The sequence below is a fragment of the Parasteatoda tepidariorum genome, chromosome 6 (assembly GCF_982258835.1).
Source record: "Parasteatoda tepidariorum strain Cologne lab strain chromosome 6, Ptep-v5.0, whole genome shotgun sequence".
NCBI classification, from domain to species: Eukaryota; Metazoa; Arthropoda; class Arachnida; order Araneae; family Theridiidae; genus Parasteatoda; species Parasteatoda tepidariorum.
The window spans coordinates 96481283-96505070 of NC_141760.1; the positions used below are offsets into that span (position 1 = coordinate 96481283).

General features: G+C 28.6%; 1 long non-coding RNA gene across 1 annotated transcript; it reads left to right on the top strand.

Moving 5' to 3' along the window:
• Window positions 1–13479: 13479 nt before the first annotated feature.
• Window positions 13480–14483, top strand: LOC147808224 (uncharacterized). Its single transcript, XR_015434929.1, has 2 exons — window positions 13480–13933; window positions 14316–14483. It is a non-coding gene; the product is annotated as an uncharacterized LOC147808224 (long non-coding RNA).
• The last annotated feature ends 9305 nt before the right edge of the window (window positions 14484–23788 follow it).

The window sequence follows — 23788 nt, forward strand, 5'->3', positions numbered from 1 at the left end:
GTAAGAAACCCCATAGCTCTGGTAAAAAAAACTAAAATATGCGGATGAGTGTGCCTACCCCTACAAAAATACAATTCTAATTCACTAGTACATAAGACAATTTAACTCGGTTGACATAGGTTCATACTATCGATATAACTACTCTTCCCACAGTATTTAAATGATTCATTTAGGTTTTTCCTTACATATGGTAATGATTAACTGGAAAGTCTCTTTTTTAAAAATTATAGTTCTTATGTCTACACCAGGGATTCCCAACTTTTTTTGTTGCGGCACACCTTTAATGATTTCGAAATTTGACGGCACACAATGAAAAAAATATTGTGAAAAAATTAATAAAAGTTGTTTAATTACCTATTTTACACTGTGTTAAATTGTTTGTGATAATAATTTTTAATGTGAAATAAAATAATATGTACTACGAAAGCACATTTATTAACGGATTAATTATTTCTTTCGACCAATTTTTAATTAGTTAGTAACAGTTATTTATTTTTTTGCTAGTTATTAATTCTTAGATTGTTTTCTATAATTATTAACTGTTATTTTTTTGTGATTTCTTGTTAACTAGTATTTTTGCTCATTATCAATTTGTTAGCTTAATGTTTGTAAGTTATTCTTTGTTAATTTGTTTTTTATATATTTGTTTTTTTAGTTATACTTTGTTAATTTGTTTATTAATTGCATAGCTTACTTTAATCATTAGCTCTTACAACATTTTTTTAAGATTGTGAGTCATATACAATTTAAGCACTTCCATCTTATTTTAAGATAGCCAAAGACAATACAATCTCCGATAAAGATGTTCACGCGGAAGCGTGGAAAAATTATAAAAAGTATATATATATATATATATATATATATATATATATATATATATATATATATATATATATATATATATATATATATATATATATATATATATATATATATATATATATATATATATATATATATATATATATATATATATATATATATATATATATATATATATATATATATATATATATAAACACTTTTCTTTAATTTAAACTTTACTCATAATAAAGAAAAGCATTATAATTTTTATTGTATCATTTCTAATATTTGGCAACACATTTTAAGAATTTGGTGGCACACAAAAGTGCCGCGGCCCAGCGGGAAGAATCACTGGTCTACACATTTAGTAACAAATATAAAAACTGAAAAGTAAATCTAACCCAATAAGTGGTTTTTGTGCTATTCTCCAATTTGTCATGATAAAGTCACCAAAATTTAATTGACTATATTACATTGTTATCTTTACCTAAATCATTTCCAAAGCGTTTCTGTAAAAATTTCCGATCTTTTTGGTGTCCAATAAAGCCAGAAATGCAATAAATTTTACCACATTTTGGTAGTTTTGACTATCTTAGTGCACAGTGGGCCAGAAGACCATGATCTTTGACCAAATGTCAAAATTAAATTTTCAACTAAAATATGTGTAGGCAGTTTTAATATCGCCCAAATTAAGTATTCATAATCATTCCAAACATTATAATTTACTTTTTGGACAGACAAGAGTACAATGTAGTGAAAAATACGTTATTTTTTTTTAAATGTAACTTTTAAATTTATATTTCAGAAATATATATAGGAATTTCACCTTACTGTTGCATTTTTATCAGAGTAATTAGTCTGAAATTATAGTACAATTTTTCAATTTGTTAGATTAGTTAAATACTCTTGACAAACTTATAGTTAATTTCTTAACATTTGACATTTTGCAATGCTTGAATCTCTTTCGAAACTTATCTCCAAAAAGTTCCACGAGGTAATTAGCTAAACTTTTTTGTTGTTGTCTTCTTTCGAAAAAACCTGCCCCTTTTTACCCATATTGCAAAGGTGGACTAAATGTACCTAAAAATAAAAAGTATGTTTTTTTTCATATTTTCGCGTTATTTTGTAATTAATTTGCGTTATTTTGTAATATTACTTCGGAAATATAATTTGCTTTTCATTTTTAATACAAAATTACGAAAATTATCGTATTTTCATTGCTATATTTAATTATTTAAACGTACTATATTATATACTTTTTATTTTTGCTCGCCATATTTCAGCCGCCATTTTGTTTTTTTTCTTGAATTTTTAGTGTATTTCAAAATTTCAACTATGAATTCAATTTACCTGCACATATAAACCCCCAAATTTTGAAACAAATTTTATCGAAATATTAATTTTGGCCATGAAACCTTGGATGCTGGCTCACTGAGCAGTGTACCATATTTTATTGACAAAAGAAAATGAAAAAGAAATGTATATACTCACTCTTGGGAGATATAAAAAAAGAAGAATATATGAGATGAAAGAGATCAAAGGAAAGGTGATGGGAATGCTGCATTCTGTTGACTTTCTCTCGGGATATAAGAGAAGGATTTAACCCAAGCTTTCTTAGGTATTTGAGTTTTCATCAATGGAACACTTTAAGTTAGCTTGATTTCCCAATGGTTGATCTATAAGGAAATTACTTTGCAAATGGAGAATATCTATAATTAATGTTAATAGTATTTTTATGCTTAGCATATTATGTTATTGTTACTGTTATATACGTATACGACTTTTACGTGGCTATTTATGTCTAAAAATGAATTTATATATATATATATACTTGTTTTTGGAACCTCCGTATTAACATCATACTATTTGTTTTTCAATTTAAAAATAACACACTTCAATGAAATCTTCTTTTTTTAAAGTCTTTTTTTTAAAAAAAGAAAATCGTTCTTTTATATAGTCATAATATTTCATTCAATATATCACTAAATAATTTAGAGGAAACTTAAAAAGTGTATAAGACGTATACTTTCCATAAGGTTGAAATGAAGAGCTACAATTGATTTTAAAGAATTTAAATATTGCAAATATTTTATTGTTATTTATTCGATTTGCTTTAAATACATATTGATTTGAATATATTTATGTACTACTTGAAAATTCTTTTAAAAAAGGTCTGTTTTTTTAAATAACCATGTGCTGTAAATTCACATAAGTGCTATTTTTAAAATTAAGAGATTTCTTTTAAAAGATATTACTTTAACATTTTGCAGAATGAAAATCCTATCAACCGTTCAAAAGTTATAGACGTAATTTGTTTTTAAAATTTTATTTATTTATTTATCTATTGCTGATTGTTAGAAGAGTTTTGAGGTATTTACAGAAAATAAATTGGTGAGTATCATTGATTTATGAATATCTGCTCTGCATAATTGTAAACTGTATAATCGTAAATTAAACATGTTCAAATGTTCTACACAACACATTAACCTTTTATATTAATGAGTAAGCTTGTCAAGAACATGTAAGTTTAATAAGAACGTCAAAATATTAATAATTATAAAGAATTATTGATAGAATATTATTTCGATATTTTGATATTATTTCGATATAGAATATTATTTTGATATTTTTTCCAATATTCAATATTATTTTTTATTAAAGTAGACTTAAGTGATTTTGAGCCAATTTACATTGTTTCAAAAGACTAATCCGATTATTTTAAGATATCTTTGGTGAATTTGGAAGAATAAAAAGAGAAAACGGAATACCACATCAAAGAGGATTATGTATGTAATAAACTCGACAAAGTTACTAGTTTCATTTTCTCAAAAATCTTTGAAATATTAAAAAAGAGTTTTATGTACGTTTAATAAATTACAATTTAGTTTTAATTCAAAATAATCTGTTCAATTAAATATATACTTTTAAAACTTTTAAATATACTTTTAAATATATACTTACATAAAATATTACTTTTAAATTTGTAAATGTATTAATGTTTCTAAATACTAGCTCAACAAATATATTCATAGTGAATATTTCAAAGTAAATTTTCTATTTTAAAGTATACAAGCTGTATAATATCTAATTTTTAAAAAAGTTTATATTTGATCTTTTATATTTAAACTAATTGTTTATCCGCAAAAGATTACAGCTTTTTTGCTTGCTTATATGCATTAATTTTTGAAGGAAACCTTGGGAGGAAAAGTTTTTTTTTTCTTTTTCAAATCACAAACTATTTGAAAACGAATTTTTTATTTTGATATAACTAAATTTTTGTTTATATAGTTTTTTTAAACCCATAAAATGTACATAAACCTAATTAAATTTATTTACTAGGGTAATGCAAAAAGGAAATCTACCTACTGGTCCTCATAAGTTTATGTTAATAACATAAACTTAATAAGCATAACATTATATTAACCCCTTAACGATCGGGTAATTTTCAAGAAAACAGTCATAAAAGTGCCTATTTTGCCAAATACCGTATTTGATTGGTGCTGCATCTAGTTTAAAATAAACTAACTATCTACAATTACCTAAAAAATATCCTGGTACTGCCATCTGGTGTGTAAAATAAGAAATAAAATGTATACTGGGCAAAAGAAAAGAATTAGTTTTATTCTTATTGGCAGGTTACTACTGAATACTCCAGCCCGGAAATTTCACGGGAGTGAGAAATAGAGGGCGAAACCTCACCCCGTCATTTTCACGGGAGCGAGAAGGAAGGGGTTAATAATCTTCAGACACTTCATTAATAATTTCAATAGAATTATTTTTTGCTACTGGTAGGACGGTAATAATAGTAAGAAAGTGGTAAGAAAATATGATAGGGGGATAGAAATGTGATAAGTAGCCAACCCTGATGCTTCAACTAACTCCAGTCCCTTACAAAGAAAATTTGATGTGGTAGCTACATCAAATGACGTAAGCAGAATTCGTTTCATTCCATCCAGCATTTTTCCTTATATTTTTCAGGTTATTAATTACATTGCGAAACAGATTTTTTGTTTTGTTTTCTGATGCTTAAAATTGCTTTAAAGGATCTTGAATATTTTCACAATTCTAAATTCAAATTTGCAATAGGTTTATCTAGCTATAGTTTTTTAATGACATGTTTTGTCTAATTTTTGTTAAAATGTACTATAAGATTAAAAATGTTATATACAATTTCGGGTAGCATAATAAATAAATTAAATGGCCACAAGATGCGTAGAACCATCCAACTCATTTTGCAGAGAATATGATTTTTTTTCTCATGACAATGATATGTTTATTAAAATAAAACTTATTGTAAAAATTATGAACCAAAATGGTTATTAAAATAAGAAAAATAAATTTTATCTTTATAGATTACTACCCTTCATTAATAGATATAGTATATTTACCTACACTCGGTTAGTAATGAACGTGTTGAAAGAAATAAGAGAAAGTTAAAGCCAAAGATTTCTATGCTTACAAAATGTTAAAAAACATCTTAAAAAATCTAATAAACATTTATACAATTGGAAAGATATTCTGTTTAATGCATGCTAGTTTTCAAAAAAACAATAATTTTTATCTTTTAAATTGAATAAATAACACTAGGGAACAAATTTAATTTCGTTATCTGTTTCATAAGATTTTTTAACAGATACTTAGATACTTTTGCATCGATGATTTAAAATCTGTCACCGGAACAGGTCATAACATTCGGAACAGATAAGTGCCAATAGCAGCGTGCGATGGCATTTCCGGTCATGGGTTGCTTTGCAATTTGAATTTGATGATTTGACGTAACTGTCGCAATATTTACGCAAACCCTGTCAACACAAATATCGTTAAATATATAACCTTATCAAAGTTAAATATATACCATTTTTATACCTGTTCTTTTCGACAAAAAATGTCATTTAAAAAAAATCTGTAGCATTAGGAGCAAAACTAGTTTCAAATTAGAAATTCCCACACAAGTATTAGGCAACATAAAGTATTTGTATAAACTCATCAAAAAATTCATTCCCAGTGTAGAATTCTTTAGAAATATATTTTCAATCTACATAAGTTTACTTTACCACCAATCTATTTACTGAAAAGTTATATTTTATTCTTTATCAATATCAATCAAAACAAAAAACTTCATAATGCGAATAGTATCAAATGTTCATTTTATTTTACGAAGTTTATATTAAAATTTTAATTTTGGAAATGTTTACCAATTCAATACACTTAAGTTGATTTATAGATTGATGTAATCTGATGCCGACTTCTAATTGAGGACAACATTAGAAGACCGTTTCAATAGTAAACAACTGTAATGAATCAGTCAGACAACATAATTGAAAACATTCTTTGCATGAAGTGAAATCTAAGATTTAATTCTTTTTAACTTCCTCATGCATACTCTCAACCCCCAAAGCATTTAAATTTATTTTCTTTTTAGTAAATAGAAATGAACAAGGCGTAAAGAGCAATTTTAATTCTAGAAGCAGAAGTGAAACAATGAAAAAAAGTTTTGCAAACAGTATCTTGAATTGCGTCCTTAGGGTTTAAATGAGCCTGCCTTTAAGAAATAGTAAACCTATTATTTGAATTAAGAAATTCGTTAATTAAAATGAATCCTAAGTTGCTACGAACTTAGATTATTTAGGATGGTATTTTAATTTCATTTATTTGCTGGTTTGAAATTTATATTTAAGTTATAATTAAGTTTAACTATTCGAGCACAGTTTTTGGGATTAGGTACTGATATTGTAAAAATTTAATTAATGTTGAGCAATTATTTTTAAATGGAAAATTCAAATTCATTGCACATTTTGTGGTTTGAGCAACTTTTTTTTTATATGTTTCGTATATTTCTCTTCAATTTTACTTTTAAGTAAAGCATTTTAGATAAATTTTTCCCAGAAGTTTTAACATTTTGAGTTTATACATTAAAAATTAAGTTAAAAATTATCTTCGAATTTGTAAAAAAAAACAACATTTTATCTTAATTGCAATGCTATATCTTTTGAATAATTTTTTTTTTATGTTTTAAGCAACTTGAACCAAATACCTAGTTGTTAAAGGGAACTGCATAAAATTTGAAATTAATTTACGGTTATCATACATTCTCATAATTTCATTATATTAGCAAATCTATTTCAGATTTTGACATAGAAATATTAAAAAAAGTAATAATGAAACGAAAACATGCAGTTTAAAATGCAAAAGTTTCTAAACTTTCCTTCGAACTAATATCATTTTATTTTATTCGCGGCATTGAACAGCCGATCCAATTCTGAGTTAATGTCTAAAAACGTTCAACTCCGTAGCCTTGCAATTTCGAATCCAACTTAGAAGACTAGGAAACTTCTGGATCAAGCATTGGGACAAACTAATTTTCGTGGAGGACTTTTTGTTGGTACTAACCCGTATTTGCGTTTCATGGAGAGAAAAAACTCGAAAACGGTTACCTCCTACGGAAAGGTGATTTTAAATCAAGATCCATATACTACTGGTGATATTTTACATCATCACTGTGATTTGTTCGAGTAGGGAGCAGAAATAGTATAAACCAACCATCGCTCTGTTTCGAACCTGGTTAACCTCATTGGGAGATGAATATTTTATCCTCTGAGCCTCCGCGACTTCCTTCGAACCAATTTTATTTTATTTTATAACTGGGTTGATGATGTTGACCAAATTCTGAGTTTACAATGACCAATGTTCAACGCCGTATCCTTATAATTTTGAACCCAATCAAGAAGACAAAGGAACAGCTGTATCATGTATTGAGAGAAATTTACTTACGGGGGGGACTTAACAGAATGGAATTAAACAGAATTTGTGCTACATGGAGAGGAAAATCATTAAAACCAACCACGGTTAGATTGTAATCAAAGAAACTCTTACTTTTTATCTGTATACCACTGGGGATATTTTACGGTGGTCGGCGCTAGCTGGGTGTGGAATTCGTATCGACCAGCAATCTCTGGGATTCGAACCCGAGTCACGCTATAGGGAAGTGAGCTTTCGATCTCCTGATTCTCCACGGCATTCCCTTAACTAATTGCAAAATATGGAGAAGACAGGGTGAAACATAACCGTCTTCCTCGTGCTGTAAATTTTTACAGTTCTAAATTTGCTGCAATTTTCACCGAGAGTTCCCTTTGTTCAGAGAGCACGTGATTTAAGGGCGAAATGATCAAACGACTGGCATTTGATACATAAAAAATTACTGAAGACAAAGTTTTGCGAGAATATTTTTGTTACAAAAAATTAAAACTTGTTTAAATAAAATAATAATAATTAATAATTCAAATTGTTATTAATTTATAGAAATTCTATTTTTCATTCGACCACTAAAAACATTGTTATTTAACTACTGCTTATGCAAAACTATTTTCGATTTAATTCTTTCTTCTTTACCTTTCATCTCATCTTCCTAATCAAAAGATAATTACTTTACGCACACTTGCTCATCGTGTTTCTGATTTTTTACCCTTCTAATAGCAACCTACTGTATGAAGAGCTCCTTTATCTTAATGCTATAGCAGCCACCAAAAATATTCTCTAGGTATTGATTAATCTTACTAAAACTAATAACTGTGAGAAAAACAGTTTATTAACTTCTTCCAGCCTATACGGTTAAACAAGCAGAATTTTGTCTCACTAATTCAGCGGACCCAATCAAGCCATCTTGTTCTTTGCTGCTGGGTACATATAGCCGAGATTGCTAATTCAATGTTAATTCAATGACCGACAGACTGGAAGTTCGAGTCCTACCATTGCCACCTCGCATTGCAAACATTTCCTCCATTCCTACGGTTCGTTTGATGAAACTCATCCACTGCCTAACTCCACTGCAAATTACCTAACCAAAACCCCAGCTCCAATGTCCAATTGAATTCCTATTTTATGGTTATGAAACCACGTTAGTTGAAAAAGGTTAAAAAGCGGTAAAGGTTGCACTCATGCTTTTTCAACCACAGTAGTTGTAAGCGGTTTCAAAACCGTACAGGTAAAATAAAATTTTTTACCCTAAACCTTACGGTTAATTGGATGGACAGACTTCTGCCGGTTACTTCACAGAAATTTTTACCAATGCTGATGAAGCTGAAAGCTATTCAATAATAAAATACTAAACCGTTTCCATTAGCTAATTAACTTAACGATTCCCTTAACTAATTAACGTTTCCATTAACTCAGTGAATTTGTGTTGGAGTTATTTTCTTGTCATTCTAGGTTCTAAAAATTATAAATGCTGGCTCATTATATGAAGTTTCATTTTTTAATCAAAATATGTTTTAAGACTAATAAAAAGAGATTTAACATATAAAATAACAATTTATTATTTTATTCATAGCTGCTACGTTATTTTTTTCCTTAATTTGTATTTCTTTCGATGCACTCGTATAAAGTAAAGCATTCTCATAACAGCTCTTTCAAGATTAAGGAATCATGGGGTCAACTATTTCGTGACCAATGCCATGATTGTGGCAATGTGATCAGTACTGCGCAAAATACTGCATTTATTTCAATGAAATTTATGAATTCTTCACTGAAGATCGTATCTCAATGCTTCGTAATAACAGTTCAACCACTTAAATCATTGCGCGAACTTAATCCTCGTTTTATGAATATGATCATATGTACATTTAGCAAAGAATGCATGAATTATGCAAATGTAATTATTAATAATCACATTAATTCAATAATGGTGACACTTGGACAGGTTAAATTCGTAAGCTATTGCCCTTGTGAATTACTTCAGGAAAGAGAACTTTTCGTTTAACAAGAGAGCACCGCTCAGGTGAAATTGTAACTTAGCTTAGAATTCCCCTGATGAATGGCAGCAGCACTCAGTTGTGAGGCCACTTCATCAATTTTGACATAGATCCGAAGGGAAAGGAATTTTCTTCAGGTTCTTTTATCCATTTTACAACTTTAAGGATGAAGTTCTAGCCCCTCCGGATCGATGCTCTAACCTAACCATTGGGTTACCAAAATCCAAATAATATTTATAAATAATTAGGTTTTTCGATGATGCAATGTATCTTAGGTTTCTTGTATTTTTTAGAGTAATATAAAAGGTGCCCACGAAAGTATTTCCTAGCTTTAGAAAAACTGATTGGAAGCCTTGGAGTTAGAATTCCTATTTAGAAAGGGCACGAGATTTATTACGTGTTGAGAATTACAAAGTATATGAAAAATGGCTAAGAGAAGGAAATTAAAAATCAATTTAGTACAAATTGCACTTTGTAGACATTAATGCTAAGAAAATAACACTAAAAACGTGCATTTGTTTGCATCAGAATTCTCTACAGACTAATGAGACGGAATTATCTTTGAAAGAAAAAAAATTCCAGTGTGAACAAGTTAATTTTTTTTCGATTTTCAAGCTTAGTAGCGTCATGGCAATCACAAATAAATCATCTGTAGTAAGAGATTAAGCTGGCTGAACCATTAACTGCTTCAGAACATCACGTGATGCGTGATCGTATTTATTTTAATCAATTCTCCCATTGCAGTTTAATTATCATAAATAAAACAAGCCTTTCTGACTCCAGCGGCCCAACACCATAGGGACGCGACCGCAATTCGGTACTCTAGTATCACATTTCGTATTAGTACGTGAAGTATTACATTTCATATTAGTTAGTACGTACTGAAGTATCTTTAGTACGTATTGCACATACGTTGTAACTTTTTACACACATTACGTGCTTCACTACTTATGCGTACTTTTGTACTTACTCTTTAGCCCATATAATCTCGGAGCTTGTGGATTTTCGGTAGCGCTTTTTATTCCTTTCGCTGGACTTTCAAGGGTTTAAAAAATTCTGAGAGACCTCATGGTAGAGGAAGACCACCAACGTATGAATGACGTATGATATCTAAAGAGACTATGATATCTGAACGATGCAAATTGGAGAGATGTTACCACAAAAAGATAACTCAGGAAACAGCTTGTGAATGAGGTAGGCAATGAAAATATTTTTTCTTTAAGCTTTGTACATTGAAAATAAAGATATCTTGTTGTTGTTTTTCTTCATAGAATAATTGTATGAAATTCACACCGAAGAAACTTTCGTCCAAAGAAATCTGCTTAGTAAGTAAATGGAAAATTTTCCCCGACCCGCCCTTATTTAGGACATACGGGTAAATGTTTATTAAAATAAAAAAATCCAGAAAACAGTGCAAAAGTAGTGCTTAGTGTGCAAAGTGCTAGGTGCTTAGTAAGTAAATGTCTTAGTTATGTAGTTAGTTAGTAAGTTAAAGAGCTTAGTGTAAAGTGCTTAGTAAGTAAATGTCATTTGGTTAGCATCTAAAAAATTTCCGTTCCTGTTAAATCGGTGAAGCATTATAAAGCATTATAATTCACTTTTAATCACTATAAAGCATTATAACTCATTTTTAATCCGTATTTTAAAACAGAGACATAAACTCAAAATTTTCCCACCAGATGGCGCAGTAAGTGATTCTCTATGGCAGCACATGCATAGTTTCTTTGTTGCATCTAGACACCCTTTTTGTGACCATTGCCCATGCAACATTTCGAAAATTTATAGGTGGTTACAGGAGCTATAATTTAATGATAAGGGGGCCTGCATTTAATTATAATAAGTTTCCATATGTTTAATCTGTCACCATAATTAGATTTGAATAAAAAAAATCTTATTAATACGAAGAGAAAAGTAATTTCGCTCACGAAAATAAAATTCGAAGAAATTAAAAGCAGAAGCAATTAATAATTGATTTAGGAGCCCAAAATTTTCAAATCTTTCAGCTAGAACACTAATTCTTACCTGAAAAAGATATTTCATTCAGAAATAAATGATGCAGAATACATTTATTCTCATTAATATCTGGCACAGGAACATTTCAAGTGTAACAAGTGATTTATTTTTTCTGACATTTAAAAGAAAGTTCTTGGCGTTCAATGTCTTGGAGGTAATGAGTTTAGATTTGTTTTATATACCTTTTTTCGTTTTTAGTTTTTACTATATTTTATGGTTTCAGCGTATGAAAACAAGAAAATTCAATTAGTTTTTTAAATAAAGAATCAGAGATTACTCTTTTCATTTAAGTAAGTAGTTAAAAGAATATGAGAATTTCGTGAGAGTAAAAATTATAATTTTTTCTTGCTGTGAAAATATATGTATGCTTTAACATACTCATAAATTAACCTTAATAAATTGATTGGAAATATAGGTTTATCGATTAAACAAAATTTAATGATTATAAATAAAATTTAATACCAAATGACAATACCTTACAATAATAGTCCGGAAACCAAAATGTTATGGTACGAGGAAAACATGCAAAAGAAAACATACTTTTATGGGGGATGATCCCCTATAACGCTGATCTCATTTCTAATAAATCTTGTTTAATAACTTAAATGAAACTACAGGAAAACCCTTGTTGTGAGCTTTCTTTCAAAAAATACAAAAACTACTTAGAAAATTTCTTGAAGCTTTTAGATTTCTAACATATTTAAATCGTTAGTGGCCAAATACGATTCACTACTAAAGTAAAAAAAAAAGATTTTTTTTTTCGTGCATGCGTAGTATAAAAAAACTAACTTAAATATGTATATCTTGCCCAGTTTTTAACTTTTTTTTTTAAAATTTTAAATAAATAATTTTGTTATTAATTTTAAATTGCTCCAAAATAATATTTGATCCCATTGAATATTTATAAAGTTAAAGAGAAAAAACGTAAGGCAAACAATTTGTTTCTTTTAAAAATGTCCATATCTCTACAAATATTTACTCTTGGTTTACAAAACTTTATGTAGCTTTTAAAAATAACAACTAAAATAATCAATGCAAGTCACAAGTTTTCTGCTTGAATTTTTGGCATAGAGCGTTGAAAAATACTTGTTTTCTCTCATAATATATAAATATATATATATATATATATATATATATATATATGCATCTTAACTCTTTCGTTTCGGAACTAAATTTCAATTTTAAGTATGCCAATTAAAATTTAAAATACTTTAAACGAAAGAGAATTTTCAAATTTAAATTATTTCGACTGAAAATTCGAAATATTTACATTTTACTCCAAATATTAAATAAAATTAAATTAAATTTTTGTTTATTTAAAGTTTAAATGAATTATAGATAACTGATTATAACAGATAGTTCTTTGATATCTACTTGTCATGTAATTATTGTCTTAAATTTTTGACTTCGTAAAATTTAATATTATTACCCTTATCTTTTCATAATAAGAAATCGTTAAATCGATTTTTCTAAGCTTTTTTTATTTATTGGTGTTTCCATTGCAGCCCCATTTCCTTCTTTATATGCATTTCCTATTTTCTTATAAAAATACGTGTAAGTTAGAATGTATGTAGGAATATTAAACTTTGCTAATGATATGATCCGATTTTTTAATTAATAACCATCTTCAGATTCAAATTCCTATTCTACTACTTGCATTGGCAACATGTGGTTGTTGTGGGAAGGAGTGAACCTGAAATATTTTTATTCTGTTTTATTATTGGCGTTAAACAGTGGACTCAATTCTCAGTTTACCTCTATTAACGTTCAACTCCATAGCCTTGTAATTTTGAACCAATCCCACAAAACAATTGAATTCCTAGATCAGACATTGGGACTAATCTTCCTGGAGAACTTTTCTATGGAGCTAATCCGCATTTGCAATACACGGAGAGTAAAACCCTGAACACCTCCAATACCTCCTAGAAAGGAATCAAGCCTCACAACGGGTTACTATAGGCGATGATGACGTAGTAGAGTTAGGCCCAGAGGGAAACCAGTCAGGGTAGCTATTTTTACGAAAAACTCCGAATCTGATCAAACGAGCCATTGGCGATATTCTCAAGTATTATAACCTGTGTCGGCATTCAGCCAATTGGCGAATATTTTTGATTTGAATTTGTAAACAACCGTCTGTGTTCTGGTGTCAACGTTCTTCGTAAAATTTATATTTATTCTACAAATGTTATAAATGTCAGCATTAATTTAATTCTTAGTGTTATGAATAATTGCATATGAGTGCTGTGTACCAAACTGCAGAGGATTTTACAAAGTTGATGGTACAAAAGTATTAAATTTTGGATTTCCCAATACGTAAGAAATGGCTTGCCGCCATGCCAAGAGATTTTGAAGTTGCAAAGAATTCTAAAGTGAGTAATATTTGTTTTTATTTTTAAAAATTTAATTATGCTTCTTTATTATATTTTTACTAAGAGTAAATTATTTTAAATTGTGGATAAATTATTTATAATAATTAAGTTGTTCTTATCAATCATATCGCAAACTATTGTAATATATAGTTATTTTTATAGAGTTTTATTTTATAAAAATATTAATAATTTTAGTATTTTATTAAATTTTTGCTCAAACTTTAAACATTTTTGTTTGACCATAATATATTGTAATTTATTTGATTATGAAATTTAAATCTATTAATTTTTCTACAAAAATCTATTAATTTTTCATACATGAATATAGTATGTACTATTTATTTTAAATGCACATATAAATATTGTATTCATTTTGTTATAGGTATGTGAGATGCATTTCAAGGAAAATGACATTAGAAAAGAGATATTAAATGACATTAGAATTATTTTTAAATGCTACTGAAAGTTAAACATATATCAGTAAAATTTATGTTTACATTTTATTTATCATTTTTTGAATTTGCTATTTAATAAAATATTTATTATCTAAGGTTGCTTACTTTATTTTAGTTTATCAGTGTGATGGGTAAAAATTATACTTTTTTAAATGTTACTGAAAGTTTCAGTAAAATTTGTGTTTACATTTTATTTATCATTTTTTTTGAATTTTTGCTATTTAATAAAATATTTGTTATCTAAAGTTGCTTACTTTATTTTAGTTTATCAGTGTGATGGGTAAAAATTATACTTTTTTAAATGTTACTGAAAGTTTTAACATATTTCAGTAAAATTTGTGTTTACATTTTATTTATCGTTTTTTGAATTTGCTATTTAATAAAATATTTGTTATCTAAGGTTGCTTACTTTATTTTAGTTTATCAGTGTGATGGTAAAAATTATACTTTTTTAAATGTTACTGAAAGTTTTAACATATTTCAGTAAAATTTGTGTTTACATTTTATTTATCGTTTTTTGAATTTGCTATTTAACAAAATATTTGTTATCTAAGGTTGCTTACTTTATTTTAGTTTATCAGTGTGATGGTAAAAATTATACTTTTTTAAATGTTACTGAAAGTTTTAACATATTTCAGTAAAATTTGTGTTTACATTTTATTTATCGTTTTTTGAATTTGCTATTTAATAAAATATTTGTTATCTAAGGTTGCTTACTTTATTTTAGTTTATCAGTGTGATGGTAAAAATTATACTTTTTTAAATGTTACTGAAAGTTTTAACATATTTCAGTAAAATTTGTGTTTACATTTTATTTATCGTTTTTTGAATTTGCTATTTAATAAAATATTTGTTACCTAAGGTTGCTTACTTTAATTTTAGTTTATCACTTCTAACAATCACACTTCCACAGGAAAAAAATACAAATTATAATCATGCTTTTGATATGTTTTTTTTTACTATCTAAACCTTGTTTGAAGACTGCATTTGATTTTCTAAATTTTTTTAAGCTCATTTTATGTCATTGTTTATAAACAATTTCTATTTTATTTCGTATGCTCTAGTTCTAATAACATGCAAAACATAATCATTAAAATCCAAAATAATCATCTACTAAAAATGTAAGTATCATATTATAAAAATTAGACCCCTTTCTTAGTTTTATGTCAAAACTATAATAATAATAAATGTGTAAAATCCCTTTAAAAATACATTTCTTTGTTTTTAATCCATACATTTTATAACAAAAAGTTAGATAAAATTTTCCAATTTATAAAATAAAACTGATATTTAATGCTTAAAAATATATTTTTTTTCATTCACACAACAGTTATTTTTGTTAGAATTGATTTATTGTTAATCATTTCTGAAAACAAATAAATATATTAAGCATTTTTACACAATTTAAGAACATTTAATCTAGACAAAAAAAAAAATAATAATAATTTGTAGAAAGTAAAAAATTAGTAGAAGAGTAACGAAAAAGTGTCGAGAAACAGAAGGGAAAAAGAGAAGCTTCGTCAGAAGTGATCAGCAAATCTGGGCCTAACTGTATGAGTCATCGTTTTCCGTCCTTCGGCTTTCTTCCATCTAGGAGGTATTGACACCTCCCACGCCAGTAAGCTGATTCTTACCAATGATTTTTCTACCTCTAAGGACATTTTACGTCAGCACTGTGGTCGATGCGAGCCAGGAACAGAATACGTATCAACGCTCTTACCCCTGAACCAACCTTAAAGGAAGAATTCCTGTCTTACAGAATCAAGCTTTGTCTAAACCAATAGTCTGTTGAAGGCATTATTTGTCCAGATTTACACATTATTTAGCCAAAAAAGCGTTACCAGGGTTCACCTCGGAGGGGTACATCTGTTTCGCACTAATCTGTAATGAACCTAGTCTAATACGAGCTCTGCCTCCTCTAACCTCTACTAGCAAAGAGCTCCTGCTAGGGCTGTATGATCTTCCAGTCAACATATCGTCCAGTAATGGATTCCCGGACACTACTGTGTTGATGGTGATGATCTAGCAAACTAACTTGCTAAGTACAGTGCTTCTATCAAACAAATATCAGGGAATGCCATCCCATTTTACAACGTTAAGCTACTTATTAATAAAAAGATAAAGAGCTTCTCTCTGAAATCAATACTTAGAGAGGAGTTCTGAGAAGTTCTAGTAGAATAACCTCCAAGATATCCTAAAGTGGTCAAGACTGAAGAATTTTGTCGAGTTTCGCTAGGAAAATGGGCACGACTGCCTCTTTGGACGGTTGTCTGTGTAAAACTAAGCAGGAGTGGTAAAAATTCGCCCTAAGACTTCCGGGTTACTACCTCCGATTGATTTTTACGCATAACCTTGGAAAATTGCTCCATTCAATATTATTATACTTGCAGAGTTCACAATACTACGAGTTCTTTCAATTTCACAATGGAACAAATAACAAATGTATTTGGAAAATCTCGCCAGCATTCTATGATGCCACCCAAAAAATAACGATCGGCAATATTTTACACGATTATAGCCAAATAAGGGATAAGACTCAAAACGTGGCAAACCTTACGTTTTACGTTGTGATACTAATTTTCCTAAATTTGTTTTCGACTTACGATCCGTTAGAATTTATAAATTACAGAAATTTATTATGAATGGTAAAATTTCGCGTAAATTTGGTAAAAAATCACAATAATAAAACTTCTTAGATTATCAAACCTGTTCACTCATCGCCTTGTAAGCATAACATAAGCGGAGGGATACACCGGAAGTTTTCTAAATCTCTTTCTAAATAAGGAATTTGTTATTGTTTACATTCAGTCAACCATCCATAGGAAGCCAAGCAAAAAAAGTCATCAGTTCTCTCATCGTGCGATCGTCTCTGTGTCGCTTGGGAAATTCTTGTACGTAGACTTTTCTGTCATCACACATCCTCTTTGTTTTTTTCTTCATCTTTTTTCTTTTTGATGCAGTGGTCTTACAATCTTTAACTTCAGCCATTGGAAATAAAAATTACAACAAATCTTATTAACCTGTTTTTGATGCTTTTGAACCATTATATTTTGTTGATATTTTTTTATATTTTTACACTATTTAGCGATTAACTATATAAAACTTTAATTTGCCGATTTTAATTTTTTGAATGTTGTATTGTTTCCTTAATATCCGCTAGGTGTCTCCGTCACAAAGATCACTTAACTACTTAGCGCAATCATACGAGTAAGTCTTTAAAGAATACTTTTATCAAAATTAGTTATATTTTATGTAACACGTTGCTGCTAAATAATAATGAAACAGTAAAAATAATACAAAACTGTTAAAAAATCCCTTTTAAAATTGCCTTAAGAAGATGTTAGATAGCGGGAGAATTTTTTCATGTCAATTATTGTTAACTAATTTAAAACTAATAAATAACTAATCCATTTTAACAACCATAACTATTAACCATACCATAAATAATCAAAACCATAACTAATTTAAAATTTAAATGTAGAAATATGTGTTCAGTTAAACCTAGAATAAGGCATGTAATTTCATTTATTAAAAAAAATTAAATTATCAAAATACCAAAAAATTATCGGAAGAGAACTTCCCTATTGCGTTATCCTCACATAATTTGCTTTCATTTTGATGTTTTGAAAATTTCTTTTCAGAATTTGAAACTTCATGGCTTTATTTCTCTCAACTCCAGTTTTGCCTGCAATCACTTTTTTCATACTTTAATTTTTATATTACTTTCGGAGATGAAATAGAATCAACGAAAAAAAATTTTTAATAAAATTTTTAAAATATAGCATCTTCTTAAGAATTAATAATTAAAAAAAATTGTCAGAAACCAATACTTTAAGGTCGAGTTACATACTGTTTTTAAATTGATCTCTATTATGTTTTGAGTTAAAAGCAAATTTTTTTTTCCAAGTATGTTAGAAATTATTTTCATGTTATGAGCTGCAAAACATATTTTTGACAAATGTTTTAATTTGTAATATTGTCATCCGATAAAAATTCCTTACCAATATAAAATTCCTTACTTCTTTTAATAAAAAATCTTGAAATTTTTTCCTAAAACTGTAAGAAATTTTAGCAGCAAATATTTTTTTATGTCAGGAGAATATGACATATTTTTTCAGTATTTTTTGTTTAGCGATATTTTTTTCTGAAATTTTACTGGCATATCCTAAGCATGACATTTGAAAAAATAAGTGATGAATAAAATATAAATAAAATAAACTAAACATTGCAATTAATGAGTATGGAGTAAGATAAAACAAGTTTTTTTATTTAAGGATAAATTGTTATTTTATCGGGTAAAAACTCAATTACATTGGAGGTAAAATCTTCATTAATTTTTTTCAGATCCGAAGAAAATTGTTAACAGGAAAATTCAATTAAGACTTTTTTATTCTTTCCTGATTAAACCTTATCTTAACTCTAAAAACACTCGCCTCGTTTTTCCTAAGAACACAAGTAAATTATTTAGATGTTCTTCACGCAATTGCAAATAAAAAAAATTACCTTAATAAAATATGATTTAGTTTACTTAACTTAGCAATTACTTATTTTTTTAAAACTTGACTTCATGTAAGAGAATAAAGAATAATAACTAGTGAAAATAAAAGGAAGGGAAGCGATTTATGCCGATGAAAGCTGATTTCAAGAACAAACGAATTTCAAGGTTTCAGATTTTTCAAGAGCAAGCATATATAATATGCATGAATATCAAGTATTTTTTACATCTCCTAAAAACTTTTAAAGCAAAAACAAATTTAACCATTTTACCCACAGCGGGGCCCATCTTTACTGCGTAATAACATTCAGGACAAATCAATTTTTCACATTTGATTTGTCAAAGCTCGGTTATTGATTTGTCAAAGCTCGGATAATGCTTAAAATGCAACAAATGGTGATTCAATCGTCATCTTTGTGAAAAATAAACGGTATAAAGTATCGGTCCTTTGGATGCATCATCCGTAAAATCCATTTCTACCTCAAAATATTAAACCCTAATTTTTACAGTAATATTTATTTATTTAAAGTGTTTCAGTGATTTTGCTGTAGTTTTTACTGTAAAACTTACGATAGATCAGATTTTTGTGTTACGTAGCGTGTTCCGGTAAAGATGGATTCTACAGTAAAAAGTACCTGTCCTTTAGTGCCGGTAGGGGAGAGTGGGGTCAATTGTAACAGGGTACGATTGTAACATAGCAAAAATTTCGAGTGTCGGGTTCTAGATTTGGTTCCTAGGTGGCGCACTAGGTGTATTTAATAAATCTACATGTACACCCCTGTTAGCAGCCATTTTTATGTACTTTTGAAAGAGTTACATCACAAAAGATATTTTCACGCTACGTAAGTACTTTTTTTGGTATTAGAATATTATATTGTAACAAGGTAATTTTGTTTAAGCAAATAAAAATTATTAACCGAATATGTAAGTGGACACCTTAATTAACATTTCAATAAAAAAAATTAGTTTTGTTAATTAACTAGCATTGTTTTTAACAAATGAAGCTGAAATGGTTTCTTGGGGACGATTGTAACAATAAGTAAAGGGACGATTGCAACAGCTGAAAATAAATAATTTATGTTTACAAACCATTACTTAATTCTTTAAGAACCACCAATAGTTTCCTATATCATTTATATTATGTTGTATGTGCATTATTTTATTTGTCACCTTTCACAGCATAAATTAAAATTTTTAACCCCTTAATGTTAAAAGTTTAACCTTTTAGGTCTCTGCTCATTATTATTTTTACTCCTAAAATAATCACTACTATTTTGATCAATAAAAAAATATATTACAACTATGATAATATGTATAATTAACTATGTTTTAGTTGAATTTATGAACTGTTACCCCGCAAGTGGGGACAATTGTCACAGGTGCACGACTGTCAAAAATTGTTAATAACTAATATAATAACATTTAAAATAAGGTATTTATTTTTTTTCTAGTAGAGGATAGTCTACTTTACTCGTTTGTCAACTAATACTAATAATATATAGGATTTTTTGTTAGTTAAAAATAGTTGGTTCAAATTGGTTGATTCGCTTGCTATTTGTGACATGTCATAGTTATCATTGTGTCGTGCGTTGTCATTCATGACTGGACATGAACGAAGTGTTTACTTGTTTTCGTAAAATTTTTTAAAAGCGTTTTAAATGACCAATGAATAGATTAAATTAAATAGTTCGAAAATGATTTCTTTTAGTTTAAAAACCTAATAAAATTATTTTGCAGGGTCTTTCAAATATTTCTTTAAATCTTTCTCCTAATGAATATTTCTTTTAATAAATAAATATTTTTTTTAAACATTTCTTTAAATTCACTTTAATTTTTCTTTTTAAAGACTTGACATGTGTTTTCGATTTAATTTTGCTTAACTAGATGTGTTCTAGTTAGAAATAACTAGATAGAAATAAACAATTATTGAATCGTATTTAAAATCTTCATCGTTTAATTATATGAAATAAATAGTTATTGCAACTGGTGTAGTTTGGTTTTAAAAAGAACGAAAAGCTAAAAATTTAATATTGTTTTTCAACGACCCAATCACATATAATTAAGAGTATAAAATCAAAAAAGAAGGCATAAGGCATCAAAAATAAACAAAGTCCCTGAGGGATAACATCAAACTGATTTAAGGAAAGATAAAATTCTTGTTGACATCTTAGAACGATTAACAAACTACTCGAACATTTAACAATGGGTTTTAATCAACTAAACTTTTTATTTTTTGCAGATAAAACTAAAAAAAAAAATCTTACCGCTGACGAGTCAAAGGAGTCACTGATAATATGACACCAGTTGGAAAGTTTTCTTATCATTACGGAAGTTAATCATTTCTAATTAGTCTTCAAAGTACTTGAAATCACCTGAGGGCATGAAGTGTATGGTAGATGCCAAGATATTTTATGTCGCACGTCGTTTATATTTATATAAACTTTCTTCGAGGAATTAGAAAGCTTTTTTTTTATCTCATTCAAGCTTTGGAATAAATCATTATTCACAATGCCTAAATTTAAAATATTTAATTTCATGCCTTCTTGATTTGCAAAAAGAAATGTTTTAACAACACACAGCAGAAAAGCATAATTTAAAATGTTTTTTTCAACTAGTCTTTAAAATTCTGCGATAGATTTTCGTATTTCTTTTTCACTGACTTATAATGATATTTATCAACACAAAATGAACTTTTCTTAAATATTTTTAATAAAAAACTTCATAGAATGTCCATGAAAATCACATAAATAAAGTTGAAAAAAAAATATCCTATTTTTAGCGTTAAAACGTGGCAGTATAAAAGAAGGAAATAAAAATTGATATCTACGCGGTAAAACTCCGGATCAAATTACGTTAAAACTCAATCGAATTGCTAACACTCAGGATGCGGTACTGTTTACAGTAAAATTCATTTTGAGCGGAACAAGTTACATAACAAAAATATTTGATATACCGTAATATTAACAGTAATAATTACCATTAAAAATTAGTCACTCCAATTAAATAAATATTACTGTAAAAATTACGGTGAAAAAATGAATTTTACGAATGATGCACCCAAAGTGCTGTTCTCAATACATTAATTTGATCAGGAATTTTTTACAGTGTTTACTGAAGAATCTTAATAAAATTACTAGTCAGAAAATTACCAATACCAAAATTACCTGAAACAATTTACTTACCAGAATATTCTTCAATAAATTTGCCAAATAATTAATTTATTTTACCACGTATTCGGTAAATTTTAAGACTTGGATGGCGATGCATTCTACCCAATGGAATGGTAATAGATACAATTTGCTTACCTTGCTTTCTAGTAAGTTTTTTTCCTTTTTCAATTAAAAAAATGGTGACACTGTGAGTGGTTTTGCTTACAACATAGCTTTCTGCAGTTTGTTTAAAAAAGTAATGTCTCCCCTAGCATTCGTCTGGTCCTGTGACCGTGACTATGGTAACGAGTAGGGGTGTGGGTCACTGTTTTGGACAGGTTTTGACTCAGGTCGGCGAGAGACAGTTTCTCCGGTTCTTTGAGTGAAGAGAAGCTACCCTCTCTGAAATGCGCCATTTTTGTTTCCATAGCTGCAGACGGCTTCAGATTTTGTGGCAGGGGGAGTTCTTACCATAGACAAACTATAAATGTCCGGATAAATCGTTATCAAAAATTTCTATAATAAGAATAAAACTCCCGCAAAATATCGGTATAGTGAGAACGAGATGCATTTGTGATACAGAGAAATAAAATTGCACAGGTGCTAGACTTCGAGCTTGCTTTAGATAAAGTCTGTGCGTGGAAATCTGCTATTGGCTACTCTAAGGCGCTTTGTCTTTTACAAAATATGGCAATTTCACCCTGAAACTTATCATTCATTCCTTTAAGTGGTTTCTTCAAATAGACTGGTAATACTTCTGGCTGCTTGGTCTTTAGACATTGAGCGGCACTGGGTATTCAACACTGGGTCTTAAGGTAAGTTAATTAGGTCCCCCCCCCCAAATATAGGAATGCGGGAAAAATTTTCAACTTGTCGACGTGACAGTCTCCCACCCAGCTAGAGGTGGACAAAGAGTATCTGGTACACGCACCGGCTGAGAGGCCCGGCGAAGCCCTCCATGGCATTTATTTAAAAACAAGAAAAAATATACTACTAGTATTTTGGCAACAGCCCGAAGGTAATCAGGAAAAAATAAAAAAGTTACATATTTACCCCAAGAATTAAAACGTTTTACATGTATAATAGTTGTGATTATTCCGACTATTAACTAACAGGTGAAGTTAAGCATTTAGAGCTGAAGTTTCCAACAAGCGGCCCCGAGGCCGCATCCAGCCCGCGGAGCCCTTTTTGTGGCCCGCGAACTAAAATATATCAGTTGTCATTTTTTGTGAACAATTTTCGTAAAAAAATCTATATGGGTTTAAAATACTTTTCTCGATAATAAAAACCTAATTTCTTCGTTTCTGTGAAATTTAACATACCAACGGTACAAAAAAAATTTATTTATCAGGTTTCGCATCCAAGAAAATATTTATTCAAATACAAAAATAATTGTGCATGTCTCTCTTTTTTTATTTCATTTTTTTGTATTTTGTGAATATAATTTAGCATGTGTGTGTCAGAAATTTTCTCGAGGAAATTCTCCGATTTAACTTTTTGAAACCATTCATTTAGGCCGAAAATATTTACACACACATTTGTAAATTTTAAATTTAACTATCTATTCTCTGGTGGTTGCAGCAGACAAACCTCAATTTTCTCATTGAACATTTTGTGTGGCACTGTGTAAGTTTTAATACCAACTTTTTTAAAGTTTTATATCTTAACAGTTAGATATCTGTTGCACATTAAAGTTATTATAGCTCGAATTTTTATTATTTATTTAATATTTTTAAAAATATTATTAATAACAATT